The 19,288-nt window shown below is 44.7% G+C and overlaps 1 long non-coding RNA gene across 2 annotated transcripts in view; it reads left to right on the plus strand.

Annotated features, from left to right (window-relative positions):
* The first annotated feature begins 890 nt into the window (after positions 1-890).
* The window catches only part of LOC138498522 (uncharacterized), a 129,917-nt gene continuing 111,519 nt past the window's right edge, over positions 891-19,288 (plus strand). For both annotated transcript variants that reach the window (XR_011278727.1, XR_011278726.1), the window contains exons 1-2: positions 891-995; positions 1,169-1,229. This is a non-coding gene — a long non-coding RNA (uncharacterized lncRNA). The remainder of the gene's footprint in view (positions 996-1,168; positions 1,230-19,288) is intronic.

Genomic DNA, 19,288 nt, shown 5'->3' on the forward strand with positions numbered 1-19,288 from the left:
GTAATGAAGATTACCGGTAAGTAATCAGAACATTACCTCCACGTCCACTCGTCCCATTAATCTACTTGTTGAGCTCCATCAGACGAGCTCATAGGCTATGAGCCCATCCTGCTTAGTCGCAAGCCGCGCCCCCGCGAGTCATTTGCTGTATTTGCTCATGATGTCATCACTGCAGGCCCCCCCACTTCTCGTACATTCCTACGCATGCTCAAGCTAGTCGTGTCTCGGTGTGCCGCACGTTTATCACTTCTTCTGCAGATCCGATCACTGAGCATGCGCAGTCAGTTCCAAAATGTACGTATGCGCAGCTTCTCATCCTACTACTGCGCATGCTCCAGTGAACGTGTCTCGCATCCTCCATATTCATCGCAGTAACATGAGATCGGGATCAGTGAGCATGCGCAGTTACTTCCGAAAAGTGCGCGTGCCCGGCTCATCACCCTTTTCCCGCGCATACTTTGATGATTTTCGTCACGGTGTCCTGATTATAGTACTGAGATCACTAAGCCTGCGGCAACTGTTCCGAGATGTACGCATGCCCTGATCATCCTTTCCTATGTGTACTTTGGCGATTAGTGTCTCAGCGCCCGGCAAATGGTTTACCTCTGATTGGTCTTGATCACTGAGCATGCGCAGGGAGTTCCAAGCTATAGGCAGTGATTTCTCAGATGTACGCATGCCTTGCCTCTTCACAGTTTTTTCTGCGCATGCTTTAGTAATTCGGCCTCTGTGATCTGTGTGTTTATCGGATCTGCGTGTTTATCGGATCTGCGGCTTTCGCAATCACTGAGCATGCGCACTACGTTCCGGACATACGCGTCCTCGGCTCGTAATCTTTTTATGCGCATGCTCTGATAACCTGTATCTGTGCACTGCGCATGTCTGTTCTCCGCGTTTGCGGCCCGACTGTGTGATTGGCTCCTTTTCATCTCCCAGAGACCTCAAATGATAAATGTGAAATACATCCCAGTGTTTTAATGAATCATTTGCTGTAGGTGAGTGACCAGCGACTATTCACTCCTGTCTTGTGTATGTGATGGAGGATGCATTCCTGGGTGGGGAGAGGGAAACGGCAGCTCCTCTTTGGACATTTTGATTATATATCGTTATAGGATGTCTTGTGTTGTTAATATTTAATTAATAACATAATAATGTCTTCCGTTTCTAGATCTAAACACACTATTGTGTCATCCTACTCTGCAAATCGTAAGCAGCACAGGGACTGAAAGGTAAATAACTGCTGTGGTTTGTTTCTCTGCACAGGTTGTTCTAGGCTTCTGCGATAGCCTGTCTCCCACCCTGCGCTCCCGGGCCCTTCATATCCTTCTGTCTTGTCTCATTCCTCCTTCCTGCCTCTTCCTTGAAGTGGTGTCCAGGTTTAGGGTCCAGGTCTGTGCCCCCGTGGAGTACTGCATTCTCTAGAAGGATCCATGCTTGTGACCTCATAGTCACTGGTTTGAATCCCTGCAGATCCACCCAGCCCTTCATCCGTCCAAGATTAACTGAAGGAGTACCACTGAGTTGTGTAACAATGAACATCTGTTACCTTCTGTCTATAACACCAAAATGTGCCAGTAGTGAGGGTTTGAGGGGTGGGTAGTGCACTTTACAAATACACCTGTTTTGGTATTACCTTTCTCTGTGCCATCCTATTAAACTCAATTTGTAATTCACTATTGAACCTCTATGGTGGATCACAGCACTTTGCTATAGGTAGTGGAGGAGTGAAGTTGTACAAGTTAATTGCAAGAGTATGTAGACAACAACAATCTACTTCATCCCCAACAGTCAGGATTCAGACAAGCCCACAGCACAGAGTCAACTTTAATCGATCTTCAGACTGAGATGCTGGGATTACTGGACCAGCTCAAAGCAGGCCTGCTGATCCTGTTGCACCTTTCGGCAGCTTTCGATTTGTTATATCATCGGAAGCTCTGAGAGGCCCTAGATCTATTTGGAAATTGCTCCCAAGGAGCCATCGATTGGGTGACCTCTTTCCTTCAATATAGACAATCTAAAATAATTTGGGGAAATCACGCATCATCATCCAAATCAGTGGATTACGGCGTCCCTCACGGAGCTAGTTTTTCCCCACTGCTGTTCAACCTATACCTGTGGTGTGTATGCACCCTGTTGACCCATCTCGGCATATTCTTTACCAACTTCGCCGACGATACACAACTGGTGTTCGAACTCAGTGGGGACTACAATCAAGATAGCAACAAACTAACATCCATATATAACACCATCAAATCCTGGATGAAGGCAAATGGGATGTGCCTTAATGGCTCCAAAACAAAGCTCATGATCTTTGGCTCTTCCCATGCTTGGAAAAAACTCTGCCCGGCCTATTCCACATTCAACGTAAAAGAAACACCCATTGTAGTATCGGAAAAAGTTAAAACGCTAGGCGTCTATTTGCAGGCATCATTGGGAGCTGAAGACAAGTAGCATACCTTTAAAAGGAACTGTCGCTATCATCAAAAACCATTGAGAAAAATCAGACCCTTACTAGACAAACAAAACAGTACAACAATCGCCAGGGCCATCATACTTAGGTTAGACAATGGAAACGCTCTACTGTTGGGTGCTGTCAATAAATGCCTAAAACAATCCCAAATAATTCAGAACAACGCCGTAAGAACCATAACCGGCAGACAAAAAAGAGAGCCCATCACAGGAGAGAGGAGAGACCTTCACTGGCTAGCCATAGAAGAACGCACAACATTCAAATCACTGACACTACTCCATCGCTGTCTTTATGGAAATGCGACAACTTAGGAGATATGAACCTAATCGTAATCTCAGATCCACAAACAAAGATCTACTACAAGCCGTGTCATCCAAAAGGACAAAAGGTCTAGGTAGAGCCTTCCCGGCTATAGCAACAACTAAATGGAACAAACTAACTGTGACAATAAGAGCTGAAACAAACCACCATTGTTTAAAAAAAAAACTGAAGACGTTAATCTTCAAATAAACCACTGTCAATTTAACCTTCAAACCTAAATGCACTTTATTCATTGTCCTGTCACAAAGTCCTTGACTTCATGTAATGCGCTCTGATGCCTGCGGGCTGCAGCGCTATATAAACACATAAATAAAAAATTAAATAAGCACATTGGTATCTACAAGTACTGTTGGTTTTTCTCTTTCCAGATCACTTGGGAAGCAAGGCAGTGATGATAAAGCCTAAATCAGGAGGGGCTGAATGAAACGAGACGCCAGAACTGCACTTTGGTGGCTTGTTACGGCATCTTGTACATTTGTGTGTGGTTTTGTGTCTAGGCATGAATGAGTGAGCATTCTGGAGGGGAATTGAGAGCGTGAGGTAGAGTCGATGGAAAGGGTGGTATGGAGTGTGGATTTATGACAGACCCACACTTCCCTTGCCTGCCCACCCGCTAGAGGGGCCACACCATGAGGTGATTGAAAAGGAAAACCCCTTTCTCACGCTTGTGAAGGAAAGTCAAGGGCAGTGACATACCCACTTGCACCCGTTCGTAAACGGTTAGCAAGTCAGGTGATCCGAGTGTTACAGGCTCTTGAATTTATCGGTATCCCTAAATATTTTCTGGTCTCTGGTTCTGGGAAATAATGACCAACTGGCATGGTTAGGTGTTAGGACCCCCTCTTGGCTAGCATCCTGTGTGCATTCCTGATGAAGACCCACTTTGAAGCACTCTCCCACACATTGCCCTGGGAAGGAAGCTCCAAGCTGTGGCTCCATCAACTGGACCTAGGTTTTCATCCAGTCCTCACAGCTTACACCCTGCAGATACTGTTGCTAACAGCAGCATGATTCAGTCATAACACCTAACGAGCTCTCCATGGCGTGCAGTGTGAGGGATCTAAAATTCTAATATTGGACCATCCGGGAAGGAGGGGTGAGGGATGGACCTCATCTGTTAAGGTCTCAATCACTGATGTGACAAAGGCTTTATTGTGAAAGTATAGCATTAAGAGTCTTGGTTTTAGGCCATAGTAACCTGCCCTCTGTGTTATGGTACCACCTGTTGGGGAGGAACGCAGATTTTTTAGAACCAATATATTTTGTTTTCAGGAATAATCTCCCTCTCTTGACTCATACCTGCACTCACCTCACTGTAAAATAATGATGTTGTCAATTACATGTGAAAGTGGGCAGCAAAGAAAGGTAAACCTACTTGTTGCAAGGAAGGGAAATCCAGATTTTTATTTCGGAAATTGTGTTGCTATCTTGCTAGCTTTTCTTTTCTACTGCTTATATTTTCTTTTAAAAGTAGCCACTTTCCTCCTTTTTTAATATTAAAAACAGTCATCTTGATCCCTTTTAAACGATTCTGTGGTCTCCCCTTGCACATCCTTCCGGCCCCCAGGTAGGCCAGCCCCCCTGTTTGAAGACCACTCCTCTGAAGCCCGGTCGAGTAGCCTTGGCCAGAACTACACCAATCACGATCAGGCAAGGCATAGTAAAATTCCTATCCATGCGTGTCTTCCTGATTTCAGTTAAGAACGATACAATGTTCATTAATCGACAAATGTTTTTCGATGGGTTTTTTGCTGATTTTTATTTTCTAGAAAAAAACATTGGAAAATGGTGGGGGGGGTGGTTTAGGGTATATATGGGGGGTCTCTCACAGAGTAAAACTAACGGGGAAGGTAGGTTTGGGACAGAACCCCCCACAAATCAAATGTTCAATGGGTTTTTTTCAGAAAAAATAAATGACGCAAAATCCCATCGAAAACCGTCGTTGACGGAACATAGAACTTCTAAGAACCACCACTAGGGTTCCTAAATACACTGGGATCACTTAATTCAGTTAAAGAGGGTCCAGGGTTGTGGATGCAGTGGTCATTTTCAGTCTCTGGATTGGGTCCGGCTACGTGGAGGTTCCTAGGACTGATTAACAACATTCACCCACACATGGGAGGGGATTATGTCAGATAAGTGGGTGTTAAGCGCGGTCAGAGAATTAGTTGGTCCTGCCTTCACACAATCATTTCTCACTGCTCCAACAAGAGGTCAAGACGCTGCTACTAAAAGGAGCAATAGAACCAGTACCAGCCACTTGCTAAGTAGGGGGTATTTTCTCACAATATCCTTGTGCCAAATAAAGACAAACCAAAAGGCCATTGTCGAACCTACTGCAGTAGGAATATTTGTAAAATCCCAGAAATTCAGGATGGTTACCCTCCAAGATATCCCTCTGGCAACATGATGCATACTTTTCCAGGCCACTGCAAATATCTGCAGCTCAATGTAGCAAAACATAATTTTCAATTCAGTGAGCTTCCTCCTGCGATTCCATCGGTGCCTTGTCTTCCTCAAGTTAATCGCAGTGGTGGCTGCTCATCTACGCTCCAAACATAGCTTTATACTTTTTGGATTAATTTTAATTATTGTGCATTTGTAAGGCTTTTATACATCAAGTAAATTGTGTTTCAAAGCTCCCACAGGGCATCAGGGAGAGAACATGGGAATTAAATGCAAATATAACAATGAAAGATAGAGGCGGACCTACTAGGCCTTATGAGCATTCAGAACGTGCCAGTGCAGATAGAGAGAGGGGGGGGTAAGTGCTAGGGGTACCATAGAGGGAAGTGCTAGGGAGTAAGCAGCTGTTAAGTGACTTGGTAAGAGTGGTCAACAGACAATAAATAAGTACAAGCCTGTAATAGCACAGGCCAGTGGATGCCTAGACAAGTGCTGGGAGCAGATGGAGGCTGTGTGTGGGAGGCAAGACTCCTAGAGCCCTGACCACCAATCTCAGCTACTGTCGGGCTTGGCAGAGGAGGGAGGGAGTGAAGGAGGAGGCACAAAAGGAAGGTCTTGAGGAGCTTCCGGAATTTGAGGAGATCCTGCTCAAGAGGAAGGGGGAGGCTGTTCCTTAGGAGGGAGCCAGCTGAGGAAAGAGATTGGCCACCAGCTTGCTGTTTAGTGAAGCACTTGACACAAATAGAGTTGGTTCCGTAGGAACTTAAATATCTGGAGGGAGATTATTTAGTGAGAGCAAGTTGTAGATAGCGTAGTCCCCGCCCCAGACAGCCTTATGGAAGATGCAGAGGGATTTGAATTTGATCCTTGGAGCAACTGGGAGCCAATGAAGAGATTTTAGGGTTGAAGAGATGTGGTACTTGGGCTTTAAGCCAATGATAAGTCTCGCAGCCCTATTCTGGATTAGCTTGAGGGGTTGTAGAGAGGAAGAGGCATTTGCAGTAGTCTAGCCTACAGAGAACCAGGGCTCTAGAGACATTGAGCTTCTTCGAGAAAGTGCGGAAAGGAAGGTTCCCTTTGTAGGGGTGGAGCTGAAAGCAGGTCTTCTTGGCAAGGTCCTGAATGTGAGGAAGGAAAGAGAGGAGATGAAGATGACTCCAAGGTTTCTGGCTTTGGATGAAGGAGAAGGTGGAGAGCCCATGGAGGGAGGCCAGAGTGAGGGGAAGAAAGAGGGAGCAGGAGTCCCAATGGGAAGGACCTCAGTCTTGCTGGCATTGAAGCAGAGATCATTGGAAGCACTCATAGATATTCAGGAATGATGGAGGAAGTAAGGAGAGGATCAGAGGTAAGTATGAAGAAGAGTTGTGTGTCATCTACATAACAGTGGAAGTTAGGGGAGAAGGTGCAAATTAGGTTTGCGAGTGGAGCAAGACAGATGTTAAAGAGCCAGAGAGAAAGGTTGGAATCCTGGGAGACGCCGCAGGTGGAGAAAGAGGTGGGGGAGGAGAAGGAGCTCAGAATAACCTGGGAAGGACAGTCATTGAGGAAGGAGGTCAGCCAGTCCAGTGCCCGCTGTGAGATACCAAGGGTATTGTGGAGCCGTATTATGAGGATGGATTTTTGACTGTGTCAAATGCAGAGGAGAGATCAAGCAGAATGGGAACAGCTGGGGGGAAGACCATCTTCTCCAGGAGATTCCCAAGGGAGGGGTGATAGAGACAGGGCGGAAGTTAGCCAGACAAGACAAGTCTGCAGAAGGATTTTTCATGAGGGGGTGCACACGGAAGTGCTTGAGTAAAGAGGGGACAGATCCAGCAGAAAGGTTGCAGAAATCAGCAAGTGCAGGGGCCAGAGAGCCAATATTGTCCTTAATGGTCCTGGAGGAACAGGGGGAGACCTGTTTGGAGGAGACCGTCATAGTGCAGACAAATCTGGTGACCTCATCAGGTGTGATTAGAGAGAAGAAGGAGAGAAAGGTAGCGGGGGGATCGGAAGTCATAGGAGGCAGTGGGGCGCAGGAAGGAGAGGTAGAAAGAGAAGCAAGGGTGCTCAGGATGTACTGCGTTTTTGCAGTAAAGTGTGTGGCCAGTGCTTTGCAGAGGACTTGGAAGGGAAGAGGTGAGGTGGAGACTGCGGAAGGGTTGGCTAGTTCTTTGCACATTTTAAAAAGTTCAGCCGTGTTGTTGGGTGCACCAGAGACGCAAGCCTGGAGGTGGGCCCTTTTCTGGAGCGAATGGATAGTCGGTTATGCCTTTGGAGCAGGCGACAGGCCATTTTGTCAGAGGGTGAGCCTGAGGTCTGTCACTTCTGTTCCGCAGCTCTGCACTTGCGCTTCACCAGGGCTGCAAGTTCGGAGTCATACCAGGTGTTATGCTTGGAGACATGTTTCAGGCAGATCCTCATGACTGGGGCCAGAGTGTCAAGAGCATTAGTGATGGCAAGGTGGAGGTTGCTGAGAGCGCAGTCAGAAGTAGAGTCTGCAGTGGGAGCTTGGGGGGATGAAGGTTGATGCAAAGGCAGCAGCTGACCCTTGTTTCATTGGACGGATGTTCGTGAACGAGGTTGGCAGGTCTGGGGAGGTGCGGTCAGACGGCAGAGAGGACCCAGGTGAGAGGAGAGGAGTGAATGTTCAGACCAGGAGAGTGGGGTGGGGGGGGAGAGCAGGAGATCAGTGTGAATTAAGGCATTAAGAGTGTGACCAGCCGAGTGGGTAGGACTATAGGGGAGAATGGAGAGGGAGAGCGAGGTGCAGAGGTCACGAAAGAGAAGGGATGCTGTGATTAAGGAGTCAAGGTAGATGTTGAAGTCACCCATGAGAAGGAGTTTAGAGGAGGCTGGGTGGAGAGAGGAGGAGAAATTGGCCCATTCAGAGAGGAACGGGGTGGTAGAGTCCTGTGGCCTGTAGATAGTAGCAATGGTCAGGGAGGAAGTGCAAGAGATGACCAGCTTGCAAACCAGGCTCTCGAAGGAAGAGTAAGGCTGGGTGGGTATGGGGGAAGAAGGGGCCCATCAGGGAAGATCAGAGCAAACCCACCGCCAGCACGGTTGGGGTGAGGCTCTGAGATGATCTTATAGCCATCAGTGAGAAGGGAGTCAAAAGCAGTGACTGAGCTGACAGTGAACCACATCTCGGTCAGAGCAAGGATGTCGAGGTCAAGGTTTTCAAGGAGGAGGCAGATGTTAGCAGAGTGTTTGATGGCTGAACGAACATTAAGTGTGGCTAGATGCAAGAGGTCACTGCCTTTGAGGGTTTTCCGAGGAGGGCTTCAGGGGTGTGGTACACCAGTCAGAGGAGGGGGAACACAGAGAGAGAGGAAGGAGTAGCAGGTGCGGGAAGGAAGTTGATGAGGGACGGCAAGCCGTGGTCAAAGAGGAGGAGGAGGAGGTTGGGTTGAGGACCCTGAGCCATGATAGATTGATTTCATTGCTTGCTACTTTGTTACAGATGTCATAGTTTTATTAGCGGGTAACTTAGAATGGGATAACAGTACTCAGTATTGTGCTTGTCTGAAAATCAAATTTGTATATTTTATTTTTCTGCTTTTAAAATTGCACTTTGTTGATTTTCCTAATCACCTTTTGCAGTGCGAGTTAAAGCAGATTTAGTCTGCATGCACGTAGCTTTGCTACAAAAAACCCCCACAAATCCCATCGGATTTGCAGTTCTCCTTCGCGCTCTTGAGTTGAACCCCGGCGCGAACGTGCCTTCGCGAAGGAGCTAGCCGGTCTGTGCCGGACGTGCCGGACGGACGGCTGTTGGTGGTTCACTTCCCTATTGTCAGCTATGGGATTGCAAGCAGTCCTGGATACTATAGAAGCAACCAGAAACATCTTTAACCGCCCTTCCCCTCCACAAAACATTAGCCCTAAGGTAAGTGCTACCTCCGTGGCCACCACTTTATTCGCTGCCGCACATCCCAATGGGGACGCCTATCAGTTAGCAGACGCCCTTACTAATATTGTGTGAAGTTTACAGGTGCCTAATACAGCTAGCTTTTCTGAGGAATTAGTGTGTTCTTGCATTCCAGTAATGGCAATTATGCCGCAGGACACCTTATCGTGTGAGGAGGCCTCCCAGCCCTCTTTACAATCAGAACACAATCCCCCTTCTCTAGAACCTGTTTTAAATTCTGTGGCTCCTGTAGATATCCTACATTGTATGCTTCTTAACACCAGGTCTCTGGTAAAACATGCTCATGAGGTGGCTGACTACATAGAGCTCCATAATCTTGACATTTGTTTTCTGAAAGAAACTTAGGGTTTCAGTTCTGCAGGACCAGCTCTAAACCTCTCCATTCCAACAGGATATACTATGTTAAGACGAGACAGACGTACAGGTCAGGGAGGAGGTGTCGCAATGATATTTAAAGACACTTTACCAGCTTGGGAAATACAAGGACACACAATCGAGGGCATAGAATGTATGCATGTTAAAGTAGGAATGAATGCGGAAGGCACCTGTCAATCTTCTATCGCACAATCGAGGGCATAGAATGTATGCATGTTAAAGTAGGTATGAATGTGGAAGGCACTGTCAATCTTCTATTGATCTATCGGCCCTCTTATTTTTCGGACAACTTTATCTTAGCTCTGTCTAATTATCTACTTCCTCTTCTCAAGCCAACCTCTCGCTTTATGCTGCTTGTTGATTTTAATTTCTGGTTAGACCATCCTGATGACCCTGCAGCTACTGAACTGCAAGTGTCGCTTTCAGATTTGGGGCTAGTCCAAATCATTCATGCCCCTACCCACATACTAGGCCATTCCCTGGATTGGATTTCTACCACCAACCTCCATTGCCACGATATGCGGATCTCCCCTTGTCCATGGTCAGATCTTGCCTTCGTGCATTTCTCCCATTACCGTACCTTCCCAATAAAAAATAAGCTGAAAAGATCTCTTTGCACAGAATTTGAAACAGCTGACCTTAGAGAATATCGAACCCCTTCTGGAGCCAACATTAAATTTTATGGAATTAGACTCGTCAGATTCAATTTCCTCCAGTCTCACAGCTAATCTTGAACATGTTGCTAATGCACTGGCTCCCTGGAAGCTAAAAAAGAAACAACTTGAGGGAAAAATAAGCAAATCTTGGTTCTCACCGGACCTGCACATTTTGAAATCCTCTGCACGTAAAGCATTATATGTCTGGAAAGCAAACCTTAACCTTATAGCCTTAGAGGCCTATAAAAGAGCCGCTAGAAATGATAAATCTGCCATAATATTTTTGAAAAAGAACTTTCATAATCTCAGGATCTCCCAAGCAACCTCTGACTCGAAAGAGCCGTTGGCCTCTACTATCATTAAAGAAGCAAACTGGTGCTTGCAGATTCAAAAGGCAATGTCTCAAAAACTGTAGGGACATTCGAGATAATAATGTCAAAATAGAAAACTCCTGGCCTCGAATCTTGACATGGGTCATCCCAAATCTTTCATTAGAGATCCTGCCATTCCTGCCTTCAACTTTTGCCCTATTTCAACGGAGGAATTTAAGAAGGTTATCACACAACTCAAGGCCACTAAATGAATGAGTGATCCATGTTCTTCCTCCATTATTAAGACCTGCCCACCGTCCCTTTTGGAGATGATGCGTACATTTATTAACGTATTCCTTGATCGGGGCATCATCCCAGACGACTTGCTCAAAAGGGACAACTTATTCACCACCAGAGAACACATACAGGTGGGAAACCTCATGAGTGCACTGAATGTGGGAAAGGGTTTGCTACAAAGGGACCACTTTTTGGCCACCAGAGAACACATACAGGTGATAAACCTTATGAGTGCACTGAATGTGGGAAAGGGTTTGCTACAAAGGGACCACTTATTCGCCACCAGAGAACACATACAGGTGATAAACCTTATTGGGCACCAGCCAAAACATGCATGCCTGGGTCTATTTCAGCTTAGTGAATGTGGCGAATACCTCAGTAAACAGGATGTACTTATCTGCCATGAGAGAGGACATGTAGGTGGTCAAATCTCGTCTGCAATCGAAGATGCTTCAGAGAGAAGAAGGTGCGTCTACAATGCTACAGAGTTTTGCATGGCTGTTGACTAATACAAATGATGGTTGATTATGATTGTTGAATCACTGTCTGAAATGCATCCCTTCTGGATTATTCAGAAGGGAGACTGCACCTTCTGTGTTAATGTAACTTTCCCATTGAACACTTAGCATAAGGACTTCATGCAAATTAATGGGCACCAACATTTTCGAAAAGCTTAAAGACTCAGTGGTGAGGGCTCCCACCCCGCCCCTAGCTCTCGGCTTAGCTAAGGTCTAGCGCCCTTCTTATGCGTCAGGGAAGCTACCAGCTACTGAAATGGAACCCAGAGGGCGCCTCCTCGTCTTTTTAAGTATTGATATTATGCTCTTGGTTCATCAATTCTAAAAGTGGATTCCGAGGTGCTCAGAATCAGTTTCCCTTCCCAACTCCATTGCACAGCTCTATCAATGTACAACCCTTACAACGTACTAAATTCCCGGGATCTGCAACACATCCACAACAGTTCCTGTTGCATCTAATGCACATATATATGGATAGAGAATGTTTTCACAAAACAGAAAGGCTTCAGGGAAAGAGGCATAGTAAGTATTACATAAGTGTTATCAATTGGCATTTCACTGTACTAACCTCTTAGAGCCAAGAATGACTAACGTTGTAAAAAAAGAAGTATTTATTTACACATTCTCGATAGAATAACACAATATTCCAACTCTCCACGTTCGTTCGCGTAGAATTCCAACATTTGTTTGTCTGGTAAGCATCAAGTCTCATGTTCTGTAATCAAATCAATCTACATCACTTTAGTCATGGATATTCAAATAAATGTCAAGCATATACATCCCTGTCTAACTCCACCTGGGGTTTAAATCACCTTTACATTGACAGACACAAGTCCTGTCCAATCTTGCCCCTTCTGTTTAAGGAAACTAACAAAGGTTTAACCTCTAACGTGATAGCTTGTATAGGCTCGTCAAACCTATCTTATGGCAAATCACACTATATCAAGCAATACATTTCAATGTAAATCATCATAATGTTAAAATGCATAGCAAAATATCACTGCATCATCCCATAAAAACCAAATTTGGAGCATATTGAGTAAAGCAAAGCCCATTGCAATAATATCCCAGATCAAGACTCACAGGTGAAGCTTTAAGTGTACACCCCCTTCTCCCTCTCACAGGATCTCAGCATAGCACCACCTCAGCTAGTCTGCCAACCAGCCCTTGTATAGATGCTTCTCAACCTTCATGCTCTAATGTCAGTTGTTATAACCCTAATTATTTCTAGATTTTACTATGGCAATGCTGTTTTTTCCTATGCTCCTTAGCAGGTCTGACTAACTTCAGGTGTCACAAAGTGCCAACCTGCTTTTTTCATCCATTGAGAAATGTGGCCATATCACTTTCATTACTGTCCGCACTGGCTTCCTGTGACCTCTCAGATTGGGTTTAAGGTGCTTTGTCTAGCTCATTGTGTCTTTTATGGCAAATGTCCCCCTTTCTGCATTGCATCCTTTCACCCTTGTCCTACCTGTACCTTTAAATCTATTCATCTAGATGAGGAGGTGATGTACCTCTTTTTTGGGGGTTTGCTCCCCAAATCTGGAATGCCCTCTCTCTAATATTGCACGCCACCACAGGCTAAATGACCTTCAGATGCTTGCTGAAGACCCATCTGTGCTGGTTTCGTTCCTTAATTTTGCTGGATTATGCTATGTTTTTATGTCCACCTGCTGGTAGAACCCCTATACCTTAGAGTGAATGAGTGCCATAGAGAAAGATGTTCTTAATTAAAAATAAAAAGGCAGCTCTTAATACCAGCGTTACAGATAAGCGGTATATTAACCATTTACTCCCCAAGAATGGGCAATTACTTCCTTCACAAACGTAGCAAAACTCCCAACTGTAAAATTGGAAGCGATGGACAAATAGGTGCCAGCCTTCCTGCTTTCTCCCACTCAGGTTCATGAATATGTTCAGCCCAGTGATGCCAGCCAGGCAGTACCAGTGGATGGTAGTCTACAGGGATTTCTGGGGGGCTCCGACCACTCCCTTCTGAACAGGGACAGCCTTCTCCCCACTGGTGAAAGGTGCCTGAGCCAGTCGCTGAGGTTGGGTGCCCGTGGAGAGTGGATAGTGGCTGCTGCAATATCTCCTGAGTCTGAAATTCTCCCTCTGCCTCCCTGGAAGTATCTGCTTTGGCCTCTACCCGGGGGAAGGTTGTCCACAGCACCTCTGGGCAAACGCAGGAAATGGGCAAAAATCCCTGCTCTGTGGCAAGAATAGCATGGTAGGCTGCCGAACTGTGAGTCCCAATATCTTGGTGGTCTTCTTAGATGTTTGGACTTCCTGGATGGCCTCATCAGTGGCAAATAAGTTCTGTCCATCAGAAGGCATTTCTAGCAGCCTTGACTGGATGTCGGTGGCAAACCCAGGCGTCCTTCGCCATGAATGGTGCTTGACCACCATGCTAGTGATCATGGACATGCCCATGCAGTCTGCTGTGTATGGGCCAGATTGCAGCTTCTGCCACTCTGCGTCCTTGTATGAGACCAGGGACAGAAACCCCTCCTTCATCTCGCCGTGCTCTGCCGCACCGACTACAGCCGACCAGAGGCCAAAGGACAACTTCGCCATGGCACAGGATGCATTCATGCTCGCCGTAGTGGCCTGGTCCAGGTTTGCAGGTGATGTGTGGGTCGGGGAGGAAAGCTGAGTCCGAAGGTGCATGACACTGCTTCATGATAGATCCCTGCCCATTGGGGCAACCGAGGCAGGATTCGACCACGTGTCCAACACTGGTGCCTCTCTCACAACGTTGAAGGGCAGCAGCGGTTCTTTGGCGCATCTTCCAGAATGTCGCACAGTTCGTATTGCACTATGGATCTGGGCGGCGCAGAGAAACTCAGGGTATCGGCCACCTTTCCCATCAGGCACTAAAGGTGTTGGTGTTGGTAGAATGTGCAACTCCAGGGAAGTGTCCATACCGCTGGCCCCTGGCAGGTCAGCTGCCAGGTCCAGCATGTCGCCACTCCCATAGAACTCCTCAGGGAAGTCCCTCTCCTCTCTAGAACAAATGGGCTCCAACCCAAATGGGATCTGGTCGCCATCCTTATTGTGTCATACTTTTCAACATAAAAGTGTTGATGGAATGCAGGAAATATTCCCACAGAGTCGCAGAGTCCATGGCGTGACGTTGTTGAAGCGTGAATGCGTGGGAAAAGGAACTGAGGTCATGGGGCGTGGCTCCACTACTTATGCTGGCCTCAATGTCATTTCTGGTGCAAGCTGCAAAGAGGCTTTGGATGGACCTGACACAGAGTTGTGCGGAGCCCCCTGGCGGAAGAAATGGTTACGGAGAACAGCTGGGTTGGGATATGGATATCGTAGATGTGGAATCCGTGGCAGGAAGGAATCCATTAGAAATGGCTCTACTGGGAATTACATTTGTACACCTCCCATGAAGTAATTTTACTTTCAACATCAACACATAGGGATTAAAATACCCCAAATTTAAATTAAAATAAAATTGGAGAAAGCTATATCTCCTTTGGCTAATTAGACTAAGCTTGGCACAATACATGTGCAAAGATGGTTTTACAAAACTGTAATCTTCAATATTACGTTATCTCTACAGAGGTAGTCTCTCTCAATTATTGTTTTCGGGGGGCCAGTATCTCGGAATGGGAGACACACTATCAGAAAAGTACAAAAATGAGAAAACTGGCTACCCCATTCTATGTCCAACTAGTACTGGCAAAATGATCTACAGATTTATTGTGATCATGGCTTTCACCTTCAAATTTAGTGAGCCAAATTAGTAAAAGACATATCTCATATTTTGTGCAAAGGACAAGGAACCATTCAACTCAATTAATACACACTAAACATAGCAATTTTTCAATATATCCATATCGAATTTATTCAGTGTTAAGACCACTTTTGAGAAGTTAAAAAGAGAGAGAATGGATCAAATAGAACACACATTAATCGTGGTGCATCAACATATTCTTCTCACTCGCTTCTTAAAAAACAGAATGCTTCATATGGGGTTTGTTTTCTTAGTAAAAAAACCACTCTGAACGCTTCAGTAGTTTATAGATACAAGACTACATTCTTTAGCTAGTCTATTGTCAAGTGTCGACATGTTTCGGCCATTTTTGGAGATGAAAACACTACCCCTAGTGTCTCTACAACCAATAATTTTTGGGGCCTTCTTTAGGACAGACAATTTCTTTTCAGTTGGTGGACACCTCTATTTCAAATCCCCCGTAACAGGATAATCTAAAAACAAACATACATTTATACATTAATCACATAGAAAAACAATAGTTCCATTCCAACGCACACATTTTCTTTGTTCTTTAATCTATTTCAATGCATTGTATTCTCATAATCTCTTGCAATGACTTAAATTGTTCACAATAATTTTATATCTATCGATCACACTCGCCTTTACTTACATCCTGGTTGGACTTGAGCTTTTTTCTATGAGAAACCTAGTCGTGGCAGGACTTAGTTCCTACTTCCCCGATTTCACGGATCAACTCTAGTTTATTTTAGGTTATTTCTTGGCTGTGTGGGAAAGCTATTTGGCATAAGAAAGCCCAGTATCATTTTAGTACATGTTCATTTGATTAATCTTAATCCAGAATACAGCACTCTTAGCATGCTCCTGGTGTTATAACTTATTCAAAATGACAACCATTAGTGTATATCCCATACTTTCTCTGCATTACATCCATAGGTTAGTTATTCTGTATTACTTGATTTGTTCAATACTTTTAACAAATTATTTTTTAAACTATTCTGTTGAACTTTTTTCCTTTTTTCCAAAGTTCATTAGCCCCGTTTCTAGCATATTCAACAGCTAAGAGTCAGACTATAAACACAATCATAGTCAATCATTAGCTTACTTTATTTCTGCTGGTTATAAGGGACACGCCACCAAATCTGTTCTATTCGCTGCGCGGGCAGCACTTCAAAGTACTACGCAGCTCCACAATTTGGAACAGCCATCAATGCGAACGCGTCAAAACAATCCGTGCGTTTCGCTCGACTACCTATGGAAACATAACAAAGGGGATGAGGGTGGGTATTGCGCAGATTTGGTCAGTTTCCTCTCCATAATCTGCAAAACCACTATGGTCCCCACACAAACCGCCTGACTCTTTTCAAAACCAACTGGGAATTTTTCCCATACACCGCAATTAAACGGCGAACGCAGCATTGCTTTTATACTCAGCCGTGCATAATTCAGAACGCGAGTCGGCAGTCTCGCAGGCTTGAAAGAACTCTTAGAGAGTCGGGCTTACCTTGATACTTTCGTATAGGTCCAGCAAGGCTTCGCGAACGCGTCCAAGCTGTCGTGTTCGAATTGTGTGTGCAAATACCTTCTTGTTTTATAATTGGCTAACGCGTTCACGTGACATTGACGTGAACGTAGCTCCTCAGGGCTTATAAAGCAACAACGTTGTATTATCTTGCTCGGAGCCGTGGAAAAAAGGAGACCCAGGCATACTATGTGACGGGTACACACAGTGCTATAGATGATAGTATTCAGTGTGCAGCAAAATGCATATTGACAACTGTGCCTTACCATTTCTCACAGAGTGCTTTTCAGAAATAAAAGCAAAAGATAAAAGCAAAACAAACTGGGAGGGGTGGAGTGGAGCCCCCATGTTGGAACCCCGGAAAAATAGGGAAGATACATCCTGGCTATGTATGCACATTGGTCCTACATTCTAGACAAAGGAAAAACGAAAAGAACAAACATATCCCTACAAAAAGCCCGGTCTAATGTAGGCACACCCGGACAGAATCTGGGGACCCCGCATATTCTCTCCATCGTCTAGGGAATTCTTTATCGTCAGTTATAAACTGGATTACCTTAAGGTGATAAGAGAGTTCCACTCTACCGCTGAGTTCAGACCTGTATTTGCCATGTTAAGGGAATATATCTACCTTTGTTCACCCAGGCTCAATAACATTTCCCTATTGCCTCCTCTTTTAGTTGCCGGGATTGTTTTGTAACACAAACCATAAGATGTCGGTATGTTTGTGTTTTTTTGTTTCAAAATGTACAACTAACGGCTTGTTAGGCACTTTGTTCTTTAGACAAGATTTGTGTTCGCAAATAAGTTGTCTGATACATCTTTTAGTTTTGTCAATGTAGATCAAATTACATGGGCATTTAATTCCGTAAATGACCCAAGATGATCCACAGTTGGTGAAGGTGCGGAATACCCAGTTCTTTCCATTGAGGTAAATTTCCTTTAAATTAGTTGTAGATGCGCAGGCAACGCATTTACCGCATTTATAATGTCCCACCACTGGTGGTAATTGCCACAAGGTGGTCTGGGTGGATATTTTCTCTTTTCTGGGGTACGAATGCACTACTAGATCTCTAACATTATTTTGTCGCTTGAAAGCGAACCGTGGGTTAGCTGGTTCGAAATCAAACGTTTTTAGGATATGCCAGCTCTTTTTAATGGTCCATCTAAGCTGGTTACTAATTGGACTAAATGTGGTCAAAAATGTAATTTTTTCTTGTTGTACTTTTGGTTCCGGGCGGAGGCATCTATCTCTGTTTGAATGTTTTGCTCGCTTATACGCAGCATGTACTATTCTCTTAGGATATCCTCTGGTTTTGAGTTTTGCTTTTAGGTCCTTTCCTTCCTTTACATAATCGACTATGTTTGAACAGTTTCTCCTGATACGCAAAAATTGCCCGATGGGAAGGTTTTTGCGTAGGGCAAATGGGTGGAAACTGTCAAATTGCAGAAGGGTGTTCTTGTCTGTAGGCTTTCTAAACAACGTGGTCGACAGATGACCATGTTCGGTTTTTAGAATCAGTAGGTCGAGGAAAGCAATAGACGATGGATTCCATGTCATGGTAAATTTTATGTACGTGCTCTGGTTATTGAGCCACACCAGGAAATATTCTAACATAGCTACATCACTCTTCCAAATCATAAAAACATTGTCTATATATCTATACCAATGTCCCATCTGTTCTTTAAATGGATTATTGCCATGGTATATAGACGTGGTTTCGTGATAATCCATGTATAGATTTGCCAGGTCTGGGGCAAAGGTTGCCCCCATGCTTGTTCCATGGATTTGTCGAAAGAAAACTCCGTCGCAGAGGAAGACATTTTCTGTGAGTGCCAAGCGAATGCACTCCAAAATGAACAGAGTGGGGACCGAATCAAGGGTCGATGTTCTTCTATTTAGAACCCCTTCCATAATTTTCAGACACTCACCTTGGGGTATGCTTGTATATAAAGCCGTTACATCCAGTGTTACGAATAAACTATCTTTCTGACATGGTAGGTCATTGATGATGTTAACCATGCTTGTAGTGTCTTTTACAAAAGACTTCATAATTCTTACAAACGGTCTCAAAAAACAGTCTGAGTACATTGAAAGAGGTTCCAAAACTGAGTTTATGGCAGACACAATAGGTCTGCCCGGAGGTGTCACTGCATTTTTATGCACTTTTGGCAAAAGGTAAAATGCTGGAATGGTCGGATTTTCGGTGTCCAGTCATTTGGTCGAATTAAAACTGGTCGAATGACATTTGGTCGACGCAATTTGGTCGAAAACCAAATGGTCGAAAATTTTTTTTAATTATATATTTATTTTTCGGGTTTTCGTTTTTTAAAAAAAGGGTTTTTTAGAAAGAAAAGGGGGTTGGGGGGGGCCCCCCCCAAAAAAAATAAAAGGAGTGAAAATAAAAAAAAAAAACAAAATTCGACCATTTGGTTTTCGACCAAATTGGTTCGACCATTTGTCTGGTCGGCCAATTTTTTTCGACCAAATGTCTGGTAACCCGGATTTTCTTTGACCAGAAAAGCGTGTTCATCTTTTTCTATCCATCCTTCTAACATTGCATGGTCCATCAAACTTTTGATTTCATCTTTAAGGCGAATTGTGGGATCTCGATCAAGCTTATGATAGAAAAGGGGATTCTGGAGATGTATTTCGATCTCTCTGTCATAGAGTAGTTTATCCCATAGGACAATCCCTCCACCCTTGTCCGCTGGTTTGATGTGGAAAGTCTGATTCGTTTGTAA

Source organism: Ambystoma mexicanum, chromosome 5q (genome assembly GCF_040938575.1).
Source record: "Ambystoma mexicanum isolate Mex_15411 chromosome 5q, UKY_AmexF1_1, whole genome shotgun sequence".
Classification (NCBI taxonomy): Eukaryota; Metazoa; Chordata; class Amphibia; order Caudata; family Ambystomatidae; genus Ambystoma; species Ambystoma mexicanum.